The sequence below is a fragment of the Panthera pardus genome, unplaced genomic scaffold (genome assembly GCF_024362965.1).
Source record: "Panthera pardus isolate Hobbes unplaced genomic scaffold, ASM2436296v1 HiC_scaffold_26, whole genome shotgun sequence".
Taxonomy (NCBI): Eukaryota; Metazoa; Chordata; class Mammalia; order Carnivora; family Felidae; genus Panthera; species Panthera pardus.
The window spans coordinates 13,887,252-13,898,225 of record NW_026526832.1 but is presented as its reverse complement, the minus strand read 5'-3'; positions in this window follow the sequence as shown (position 1 = coordinate 13,898,225).

Genomic DNA, 10,974 nt, shown 5'->3' with positions numbered 1-10,974 from the left:
CAGCCAGAATGTATTTTACAACTACTGAAGGTGGTAATGAGTGGAAACTAGTTGGAATTTAAGACTCCTCAGGAAATAGCTTCATCCAAGTTGCATCCAAAACTTGCTTGCTGGAGTCTAGATGGTACTCAGACCTCAAACAAAAATATCTATTTTCTTTTAAAAATGTTAATAACAAGCACTTTGGAATTCACATCTATTCAGAAACTAAGTGGCTTGCAGTTTATACAAAATAGCAAAAGGAAGGCATTGCTGGGGGGCATTCTGTAAGGCAGCTGGCCTGAACACTTCAAAAAGAAACCTAAAAGGGACCAAGCAGTTCTGGATCAAAGGAAACACATTAACCAAATGCAACGCAACAAGCAAATGCAATGTTGTAAACCTTGATGGGACTTTTAAAGCAGACACTTTGCAGGCAGCAGTTAGGGAAATCTAAATACGAAGGATAGCAGTCCCCTTTATCTGCAGCTCAGTTTCCAGAGTTTCAGTTACCTGCAGGTGATACCATTGAAGCAGGTGAGTCTCCTTCTGACCAATTGTCAGGAGGTCATAGGTCGATAGTAGCCTAATGTGACCCCTGCCTCACAACATTCAACCTCACTAGCTTGCTTCACTCACCTCACTTCTCCTCATGCGGGCATTGTGTTACCTCACATCATCAGAAGATGAAAGGTGAGTACAGCCCTGTAAGAGGTTTTGAGAGACAGGGGCGCCCGGGTGGCTCAGTCGGTTAAGTTTCCGACTCCCGATTTTGGCTCAGGTCATGAGCTCAGGTATGTGGTTTTGAGCCCCGCGTCGGGTTCCATGCTGATAGTAGAGTCTGCTTGGGATTCTCTCACTCTCTGCCCCTCCCCCACTCATGCTCCCTCTCTCTCCCTCTCTAAATAAATAAGTAAATAAATAAATAAAAACTTAAAAAAGATGTTTTGGAAGAGAGATGATATTCACGTAACTTTCACTGCAGTATTTACATTCTGTTTTATTATTAGTTGTTAATCTCTTACTGTGCCTAATATATAAATTAAACTTTATCATAGGTATATTGTAGGAAAAAACAGCCTATATTGGGGTTCAGTGTTAACCACGGTTTCAGGCATTCGCTGGGGGTCTTGGAACATATACTTTGCTGATGGAAGGGGACTACCATATGTTAAATAACTTAAAGTTTATTCACTTCAGTATGAAAATGATTTCATGGTTCTATAAGAGAATGTCTTTATTTTTAGGAGGTGCCTGCTAACATAGGGATGAAGTATCAATATTGCTATTTACTTTAAAATGGTTCAGTGAGGGGCACCTGGGTGGCTCAGTCGGTTTAGTGTCTGACTTCTGATTTTGGCTCATGAACTCGGGGTTCGTGAGTTCGAGCCCCACATTGGGCTCTGCTGTGGTGGGATACTCTCTCTCTGCTCCTCTCCGACTCTATCTCAAAAAAAAAAAATTAAAAAAAAAAAAATAAATAAATCTTAAAATGGTTCAGTGAAAAACAAGTTTTTGTGTAGAGAGAGAAAGTGAATGTGGCAAGATGTTAACAATTGTTAAATCTGTGTAAAGGGTATATGGATATTCATTGTACTATTCCTTAAGCGTTTCAGTTTTGTAGTTTAAAAAAGCTGGGGGTGGGAAAAGAAATGATTAATTCTAATCTTGCTGGAAATCGTTTAGAAGCAACAATGAGAAGAACAACAAAAAGCAAGTTCCATTTGCAGAGTGCCTAGGAGGGCCCAACAGGAAAGATGGCCAAAAGCATCAGAGATTGATCAGAGGCTTTCAGGGGAGATGTCCCCGTAGCAGAGGGATTATAAACAAACAAACACAGGCAGCTACAAGCACCCTCTCAACACAGAGGCAAGTTCTGAAGTGTATCTCCTCAATCCTTTGTTCACAAGGGAAGGAATGCATGTACCAGCCCGGGTCAGGAGCCTCCTGAACCTGGTTTGGTTCTGAGAAACAGAGCAGAGCACACAGGGAACATTTGCAAGAACATGATCTGCTCTACCATAGCAGGCTGCTACAGTCTTGTGACAAAACAAAACCAAAAAAGATCCGCGGTTGCCAGTCCTTGCCAATTAGCCTTTACTAATTGAACTTAGTGCAAACCCCAGGATGGTGACAGATTTCACCTGGTCTGGACATTATCCTGGCTCCTTCCCTGCATGAACTTCCCATAGATTTTGGATAAAAGTTCAAAATTACAAACAGTTAAAACAAAAACCCAAGGCATACCAGAGGGGAAAAAAAAGGATATAGCTAAATAGGTATCAGAAGACCTCTCACCTGAAAGCAAGCCAACCAACCACACTGTTACAGAGCAGATGAAAATTGTTTCTGCACCTATTAAAGCCACTTCATGAATTCCTAGTCCACAGAAATCACGATAATAGTAAATGCTTAGCGTTGTTTTAAGCTACTAAGTTTTAGGGTATTTTGTCACACAGTAATAGAGAACTAACACAATATCCTGCTGGACAGTTCAACGCTAAGGTTTAGATTATCTTCTCTACTGTGCAAAAAGTTGTTTCCCTACCAGATAAAAATTGTTTGCATTCTTATTAAGTTTTCTTCAAGTGAGAATCTGGATCCTAATCCATAAAAAATAGTATAACAAACAAAGTTCTGTTCCCCTAGAAGAGAGTTTCTCAACCTCTGCTTGACTGACACTTGGTTCCAGATAATTTTTTGTTGGGACAGGGTGGGGGCTCTGCTGTGCATGGCAGGTCACACTGCTAGATGCCAGTGGCACATCCTCCTCTCCCTTAAGTTGTGACAACCAAAAATGTACCCAGACATTTGCACATGTTCTCTACGGGGCAAAAGTGCCCGTCTCTGAGAACTACTTCCCAGAATTATTTGGAGGTCTTGTTCAAACACATGGCTGGGGGCCATCCACACAGTTTGATTCTTTTGGTCTGGGGTAGGGCCTGAGAACTAGCATTTCTAACAAGTACCTAAGTGATACTGGTGCTGATCCTGCTAGCTGGGTACTACACTTGAGAATCATTGCTCTAGAAAGTCAGATAACCTTTATGTACACTTGCTAGATACTACTTTAGAATGAAACCCAAAGGCCACGAAGCCCTCTTTGGCCTTAATTCCAGGTTTCCAATGACTTTTCTTAGTATTTCTAAAGATATAGAAGGTGAAGGCAATTCTGCATAGTTATAAAGGTAAACACTGGAACAGAACTCTAAATCCTTCTAAATACCAGAATACAAAAACCAAAGCAAAGAGACCTTGTAGCTTTTAAAAGTCTAAAAGTGGAAAACACATCCTAAAATAAGAAGAGTTCAAATAAGTTCAAATATATCTGTCATATAAATGTAAACGGGCTAACTTCAACTATTAAAAAGATTCTCAGACTGGTAAAGAAAAACCCAGTCCTAGGCTGTGTATGAGAGGCTTGTCATAAGTGATTCAGACACTCAAAAGTTAAAAAAAATGGACAAAGATATATCAGGCAAATGAAAACAGAGGAAATATTGGTCATAGATATAGTATCACATAAAATTAAATTCAAGGCAAAAGGCACAAAAAGAGACAAAGGCGGGCCTATTTTAACGCTAAAGAGAACAATCCACAATGAAAATATAATTACAGACAGATGTTTTTCACCAAACTATAGAACATCAACATTTATAGGACAAAAGTGTAGGAGATTCAATGAGAAAAACACAAATAAATAAGTGGAATAAGACATTTATTTTCACCTTCTCAGCTCATGATATACCAAATACTGAGTACACAAAAAATAACTTGCCAGATGTGGACCATCCAAAATGGTAGGCACCAGCCAGTGTGCTGTTGAGTACTCAAAATGTGGCTAACCCAAATTAAAATGTGCCGTAGGTTGAAAACATGTCAGATTTCAAAGACAGTTCACAAAAAAGGTAAACTACATCCTTAAGAAATTTTGAGTATTGGTTACATGGTTGCAATGATAACATTTTTGATATAATGGGTTAAATAAAATATATAATTAAAAATAATTTTACCTTTTTTTACTTTCTTAACATGGCTGCCATAAGATTTACAATTGCATACATGGGGGTGCCTGGCTGGCTCAGTAGCAAGAGCATGTGGGTCTTGATCTCAGGGTCGTGAGTTCAAGAGCCATGTTGGGTGTAGAGATTACTTAAATAAACTTAAAGAAAAAAAAAGTTAAAAAATAAAATAAAGTGCTGCTGAGAGACACGAAAGAAGATTGAGATGAATGGAAAGCCACCAAATTTTTGGGTAAGAAGGAAACATCATAAAGATTTCAGTTGTCTTCGAATGAACCTTTGAATTTCTTACTTCAATTCCTAAAAAGTGCTAAGAGGCAATTTGTTCTTCACTAGCAAATCGATTTTAAAGTTCATGGTCGGGGAGGAACAAACATGAACAGCAAAGTAATATCTGAAAAATACTAATGAGTGAGTACTAATTAGCTCCATCAGATATTGAAGCACAATATTATAAAGGTATGAATTCATAGACATAGAATACCAAGTCCAGAAACTGAGGAAGCAGCAGGATAATTAAGTATATGATAAAGTGGTCATCTCATATCATTTCAGAAAATAAATATAATTCAGCAAAATAACGACCACTGGGAAGCAAGGTTAAAATAAATTTGGATTTACAGCTCAAAACTTACACCATGATAATTTACAAATGAACGAAAGATTTACATGGAAAAACATCAAACCGTACTATAAACTATGGGATAAATATTTTAAATTATTAGATAGGTCAAGCCTTTTTAAGTAGAATGCAGTACACAGAGCTACAAATTCATTAAGACAAATTCAACTTCTGGGTTTCAAATAAAATGGGCAAAGGAATTGAAAAGATAATTCACACCAAAAGAAATCCAGAGGACGCAATATGTTACCCTTCTCCCTAAAAAGAAATATAACTTAAAACTGTACTAGAGTAATAGTTTTCACTCCTCGGATTCAAAAAATTTGAACACTTTCTTGGCATGAGTGTGGGGAAGTAGACATTCCATTCACATATCACTGTTGGGAATATAAATTTGTGGAACCTTGATGAAGACCATTTTGGCAACATCTGTCAAAATTCAACATGTATTTTCTTTTTGACCTAGTAGTTCTGTGTCTGGGAATTTATCCTAAAGATGATGATGATGATGATAACAACGTTAGCAGTAGTAGCAGCAGCTGAAACAGGATTTACTGTATGTCAGGCATTGCTCTAGGTAGTTTACACAGGGCCATTCATCGAATATCTGTAGTAACTCGAGTTCTTACCAACAATGAGAAACTTGAGGCACAGAGAACTTAAGTAACAGGCCCAAGGACACACAGCTAATAAGTGGTGAAGCTAGGCTTCAAACCCCAGCAGTATGGATCCAGAATCCCGGCTCTTACTTATGACCTCTCAAGATCTCCTGGGACACAAGAGAAATACAAAGTGAACACGGCTTATCACAACATTATTGTTCAGGATAGGAAACCACTGTAAATAATCTAGTATCAATTAATAAAGCCCTGGTTAAACAAATAAACGCTTATATCTCTCCATACAATGTAATGCCATTTAGACATTAAAAAAAAAAAAGGAAACTCTTCATGAATTGTTATAGAAAGGTCTGCAAAATAAATTTTAAAGAAAAATCAAGGTGAAAACAGTATGTATGGATGTATTGCATGCCATCATTCGTGTATAAGTGGAGGGAAAACATGAGCTTATTTATTCTCTTTATATGTGTAAAATATCTCTGAAAGAGGACACATCCACACACCAGTAACAAATTAAATATCTATGAGTGGGTAGGGGGAGGACTGTGTGGCAGAGGGACACAGAGACTTCAGTGAAAAACTTTCTATGTTTTGAATTTTGAGCCATGTAATAGCTATTCAAAATGCTATTCAAAAGTGAAATAACTGGTTTTTGAATTCCCAATATAGCATTCTTTCCAGTGCCACATACCATCTCTTTTTCTATAGCTAAAACACCTTCAGAGGGGTTGTTCTACACACCCCAGTGCTAGTAAAGATCATACTCTCAAAAAGAGGCTTCTCTAGTATACGATATAGGCAGCTACTTCTGGTCTAGGACAGTGCATTATTAATGAAGTAAGTCCTCAGACATACATGAAGACATTTACCAGCTTATGGTCTTTAAGCCTTTCTGCTCACCTGCACATTTTTAAGTTTATGTACAAAATGTTTTATCATAAGTTTAAGTAAGTTTATTGCTTGCTGTAAGATGAAATGAGCATTGACTGTGATCGGAATAAATATTTCAGGACATGATTTGATAAAATAGTTCTAGGTACCTTACTGAATAATGACCTTCAAGTCTGAAAGAAAGCATTTAACATTTTGTCTATGAGTTTTATCCAATGAATCGTAATAAGATTTGGTTTTTATAAAATAGTCTGGTGATATTTAAAATAATCCACATAACTAACCAATACTCGTTTGGTTTCTCTGAATTCAGAATTTCCCTAGACAGGGCAATTTGATCCTTAAGGGAAATAAATATAAAGAGATTTAAGGGGTGGGAGTGCTTTGAATAGATGTTAACCAATATATTTTAAGGTCTCTGTGTTTGGTACCCAGAGGATTTTACACCTGGTGCAATTCACAAGAGGAATATATCAGAGATATATTGTGGACTTTTTGTTTGCTTGTCTGTCTTTTGGTGAAGTGGGAAAAGTTATTTTCTCAGCTAGGTTTGGGAAAGAGTATTTGTGGAAGATGAGGATTGGGAATTTATTCCTTTACTTAGAGCAATCCATTCGAGCAGCGTATCCTTTGCAATGACTGCATGTTCTTGCTAATTCCATTTTGGAAAACTATGCTAAATCAGATGCATCATCCTACCTTCTTAGTTTACCTTGTTTTTTTTTTTTTTATCATTAGGAAAAAAAAGTGCCCAACTAGAGGGAATATTTGATAGAAATGTAAAAACAAGGAGTCTACTGATCTTCACCTCCATCCCTTTGTTGTCCTTGATGCTGTTGCAAAGCTGCTCTGTTCTTTTAAATTTTTTTTTTTAACGTTTATTTATTTTTGAGACAGAGAGAGACAGAGCATGAACAGGGGAGGGTCAGAGAGAGGGAGACACAGAATCCGAAACAGGCTCCAGGCTCTGAGCTGTCAGCACAGAGCCCGACGCGGGGCTCGAACTCACGGACCGCGAGATCATGACCTGAGCCGAAGTCGGACGCTTAACCGACTGAGCCACCCAGGCGCCCCAAAGCTGCTCTGTTCTACACACACACTGAATACACTGGAAAAGATTTCTCTTATTAGACAAAAACTAGAATTAAGAAGCATCATAGGTATGTATGTAGGATATCAAGATAATTTAGGCTGTTTTGAAGTTGTAATAAGGAGAATTGAAACATTTATTCCAAACTTGAACCAGGAAGGGACGAGAGATATTCTCCCTTCGGTTCTGTTTAAGGTGTTCCTGAGTAGTAATTACTTATGTATTGATAGTAGCTAAACACTGAGTTTATACCATGTACTGTACATCATGGTGGACATTTTATACAGATTATCATACTTAATAATTGTTAGTGCACTCAAGTTCTGAATCCAGAACACCCATCTCCTGGTGCTCTAAATGAATTGTTAGGCAAATATTTGTTGTATCCACACATTGCTTTTCAATTTTAATACAGGTATACATTTCATTGCCCTAGTCTGTTACAGATGTGCCTCTAGGGGAGACATGCTTTCTATTACTCTTGTTTTTCCATGGGAAAGCACTTAAATAACAGGGAAAGAAGGTAACTGTTAGCAGTGCAATATTTAAAACTATTATCTCAGCATCATTGTAAATAAGATTACAAAAAAGCCCTCCCTCATCCCTTTCAGTTGGGATTTCTGAAAATTGAAGGTTAGAATAAAACAAATTTCTTTATAGTTTTGCACTAATGTAGTTGACTTTAAAAATAAATTTTTTTAAAATGTTTATTTTTGAGAGAGAGAGACCGAGCATGAGCAGGGGAGGGGCAGAAAGAGAGAGAGGGAGACACAGAATCCAAAGAGGGCTCTGAGCTCCTAGCTGTCAGCACAGAGCCTGATGAGGGGCTTGAACTCATGAAACATGAGATCATGACCTGAGCTGAAGTTGGTTGCTTAACCCACTGGGCCACCCAAGCACCCCAATGTAGTTGACATCTGATTGGTCTTCTGTACCACTGGTACATTGAGTGAGAAAGGATTTTGTAGGAATCTAATGCAGGAGACATTAGAGCCAGTGCTGGCTAAGGCTGTGTTAAGTGCTGGAACCTATGCTGGGAGTAAACCTTTTTGTCCTGAGGAACTGATTGTACTTTTCAAAACTTTCCCCAAGAAAATTTCTCAACTATCTTGTAAATGCCGCATTTAAAAAAATGGCATTAAGATGCAGTCAGTAATAGATAGGTTTGCTTTGAATTCACAGAGAATTCTGCTATATCTTGAAGATACTCACTTGAAAATTTCCTTGAAAATTTCCTTGGCTTTTTGTAACCTCTCAGGGCACACTTCATTCCATTAAATTTTACATTGTTATTTTACTGTCTTTCTCCTCTAGTGAAGATTCTGGAAACAGTCTAAATTTACTTTCATGTCTTTCCTTCCTCAAACTCCAGTAAGCTGGCTTTAGTTCTGAAAGTTCTATTGAAAAGGTCACAAGATATAATGGGTATTTTAAGCTCTGGTTCACTGAATCCCTGTAGTATATGGAATTGTTGGTTACTGAGCTCTGGAGCCTAGGTTTGATTCTAGCTCTCCTGCTTACTAGCTACATGAATGTTGGTAGTCTACTCAACAACCATCCTGGGCTTCATTCTTTGTGTGAAACTGGGGTAACACAATGCTCTTGATGAAGGGTAACAGACTACTGCCCTTACTACTAAACCTAGATTCCCATGCTGCTGCTGTTTTCCTCTTGCTTCTGTGACCTGAGATTCTGTCTAATCTAGAAAGATCTAATGCCCTTTCCCCCTCTTTGGTGATTTAATACAGAGTCCTTATTCTGAATATCCCAATGCAAAGTCAGTGGATGTTGATCATTCCCAAGTCTGTCTCCTGACATTTCCCCAAGTTTCAGATTGAAATCATCCCCCTCCCTATTATTATGTGGGATATAATATATGCTTCTGATTCCAATCGTTGCCCTCTCCTTAAATCCATTCTCTTCTCCGGTCAGTGATTTATATAGAATCCAGATGTTGCATATGTTGGTATACTGAGGCATATAAACTAGGTCCAAATTACTTAGGAAGAGATGTAGAGCCGTCTATTAACTGGCTTCTACCATGTTTCTACTTCATAGGAGCAATACTAAACACTGTGTTATCCTAGTGCCCTGGTGTAACTTTCATTTTTATTATATTCTGTAATTACCTGTTTCTGGCTTTGCCACTGGACATTTTCCAAGGCAGGACTAACTTACCTCCATATGTTTTTCAAGGTCTTCCCTCAAATTCTTAGGGAACATGTTTAAAAAAAAGTTTTATTCTAGTTCCACCCTAGGTTTCTTCATTTACATTTAGTGGGAAGTAAATGATTTACTGGGGAAGTTCTCATGTCAACAGCTGTGTTTATGCAACATCTTTACCAACATACTTTTGTAGGTGACTAAAAGTACCCAAGGTGAGTGAGTTCAAACACTGACATGCGTACCTGCCTCCATCAGTGATTTGAACTGTAGGAACACATTAATGTATACAACTGTGGAAACGGAGCACTGAACAACAAAAAGAACATTTCTAGTGATTATAATTATGTTAGTGAGCAACGAGAAACAAGAATAGCAGGGAAAAAAGACATTTTATATAACATTAGGTACCCTGTGATGAGTGTATTTTGTAAGTAAACCCAATGGCCCTGTTAAAAAATAATCAAATACCATCCAAAGTAGTTAAGACAGAGATGGTTAAGTATTATGAATATGTCTAAAACCTATTTTCAAAAGGATACAATATAGGTAAATAAAATATCCAGAAAGGTAGAATGGGCACAACATAAAAAAATCCAATAGAATGTAAGTGATTTGGGCAGTGGGAAAATAGGTTAGTATATACAGACATGATTTCAAATGGTTTCCCTTAGCAAGAACTTATTTAACTCTTCTGTGTCCAGCACATTTGGATGGATACTAGCTCAGTTTGGATCTAGAGCAAGAAATGAGAATGATAGTGGCAGATCTCAGATAATCTGCACAGAGAATGTGGACATGCTAATTTAGTGTCTGGTTCAGAGAAGAAACAAAAGCACTAACAAAAGGTTCTTTCTCAATCTAAGTTAACAGTATTTTAAGATTTCATATGTCAAAAATTCCCATCTAAACATTTTATCTTATTTCTCCAAGAAATTCCCACCTTCCCTACTCTAGTAAGTTATTGTTTACTGCAAGTTAAAGTTACGAATATGTGTAAAATCAATACACGCCCTACACAAAATCTCAGAACTTTATTTTAATATAATGGCAAACTAACTGGTGGTTTGAAAGATACCCTATTCAGAGAGAACTTAATCTGTCAAAGAGGAGAAACTAAAAGACCATCTTTTTGTGGGTTTATAATGGGGGGAAAAAGCTAGTTTGAGGCAGAAAATGGAGATGCAAATTTTAGAGCCATCATAAAAAAAATGTGTATTTGCTTGCTTACATGCTCAAATTTGAAAAGCAGTCTATTAACCACAAAAATAAATCAAAATTATGTTTGTCAAAAGAATGAAACATATTCATTAGGTATACTGTGGAGTCTTTGGTTACAAAACAGATAAAGCAAATTTTAAGGTAACTACTGTGAATACATTCTAGGTTAAGATGTGAAACCTTGACAATTTTATTTCCGATAGGACATCCCTATACATACTAAATATATTTAATAGCATAGAGACACCAATAATTACAACGTTCAAGACAGACCTTAAAAATCTTTAATGATAAATAAGAGTATTTTCAATTATCTTCAAGTTTGAACCTTTTAGGATGGTAAAGTCTTGCCAAAAAATGTAAAAA